The sequence below is a fragment of the Arachis duranensis genome, chromosome 5, assembly GCF_000817695.3.
Source record: "Arachis duranensis cultivar V14167 chromosome 5, aradu.V14167.gnm2.J7QH, whole genome shotgun sequence".
Taxonomy (NCBI): domain Eukaryota; kingdom Viridiplantae; phylum Streptophyta; class Magnoliopsida; order Fabales; family Fabaceae; genus Arachis; species Arachis duranensis.
Window position 1 is genome coordinate 89,222,490 of NC_029776.3, and position 2,076 is coordinate 89,224,565.

The window sequence follows — 2,076 nt, forward strand, 5'->3', positions numbered from 1 at the left end:
GGACGACTAAGACCACTACTTACCCCTTTGGATCTGTTCCTGAATACTAATGCAAATTCTTTTCTTATAAATTAGGTAGATTCATATCTAAAAGAAGTTTATAATAAATTCTTTAAAATTGATTCTTTGTTATATGAATAAAGCTCTGCAGCTAAGTAAAAAGTTTAATTAAATTTAACCAAGTTGTTATTAAGAGTTTTAAATTTATGCGCACACTCTTCTTCACCTTTGTTACTTTTTCTTCTTCTTCTTAATGTTTTAAATTCATGTGTGCACGTTATTCTTCACCTCTTCGTTCTTCTTCTTCTTCTCTACATTTTTTGTTATCTTTCTCTTTCATTATCGTCGTCGCCATCACCTACCACTACCACGTCTTCCTCCCCCTCTTCTTCCTCTTTCTTTTTATATTTGAATTTCTTCTCCTCCTCCATTATCATCATCATCATCATGACCATCATCGTTGTCTTCTTATACATATCGTTGTTATCATTATCGTTATTGTCGAATTTTTGTCATATTGATGATGTTGTTTGATCCAAAATTGATTTGGATGTATTTTTTTTATGACTCAATCTTGTTTGTGTGCTTTTTTCGAACTAAGTTTATGCGTCGCAATTATTAAATAATTTCAATATATTTCTGAGTTAATTGAGGTGCATTTAGTCTTATCACTTGGATTTGGTGTAATTAGGTCATCAAATATAATTATAGTGATTCTTATGTCATTTAAGCCATATTGATGATGTTGTTTAAGTCAAAATTGATTTTAGATGTGTTTTTGTTCATGATTTATTCTTGTTTGTCTACTTGTTTTTAAATTAAGTTTGTGTATCGTACTCATTAAGTAATTTTGGTGTATAAGAACCAACAACATCAACCACAAAATCATATATCAAAATAACCACACAAAATACACAACACTGAAAATAATTCTTGTATGAGAAGCAATACTCCTAAAAGAAGAAGAAATAAGAGCAACAGAAAAAAAAAGAAGAATAAAAATAAGGAAAAGAATGCAATATTAAAGAAGATATTTTTGTGCTTTTGTAGCAAAATTTCAGTACTAAAACTAAAAAATTTATCTATTATTGTTAAAATTTTGATGTTATTTTTCTAATAAATTTTGTATAATTCAAAAATCTTTTCTCTCTTCCTCCTCATCTTCTACTTCTTCTTCATATATTTCTTCTTCATCTTCTTCTTATTTCATTTTCTTATAATTCTTCTTGTTTCATTCTTTTAAGAGGAATAAAATAAAAGAAGAGAAGAAAAATCAAATAAAAAAGCATAAATAACTATAATAACACACATGAGAAAGATAAGGAGGAGAAGAAGAAGAAAAAACAAAAATTTCGGTGTTATTTTTTCATAAATTCTTCACACTTTAAAACTCTCCTTCCTCCTCCTCCTCTTCTTCTTTATCATCATCTTCTTCTCCTTCTTCTTATTTCATATTCTCATTATTCTTGTTTCACATTCTTAACAGGAACTTGTGTCACGGTTAAAAAGTTTTGGTGTCAAAATTGAGAAACTTCTGACTCACGCTTAAAAAATTTCGGTGTTATTTTTTTGATAAATTCTATATAACTAAAAACTCATCATCCTCTTCATCATCATCATCATCATCATGATCTTCTTTTCTTATTCATCTTCTCCTTCTTATTTTATATTTTCATAATTCTTCTTGTTTTACCCTCCTAACAAGAATAAAATAAATCAAACAAATTAAAGAAGAAGAAGTACATAATACTGCAAAATCATCAGAAAGAAAAAAAACACAGTAAAAACAGTAGTAATAAGAACGACAATGAGGAGAAAACACGTGAAAAAGAAGAAGAAATGCAAAGAAGAAGCTGAAAGTTGGAGCGTGTAGACACATTCTCTCTAATGAAATTGATTTTTATTAGATTTGGACTAACTTGATTAAGTGTGTGTTTGGATTCACGTTGGGCAAACTAGAGTTTGAATAAAAGTAATTTTGTAGAATTGATTTTGGGTAGAAGTGATTTTATGCCAACATGATTTATATTTGGCAATTTTTACTAAAATTGATTTTGATAAAATAAAATATTGTCT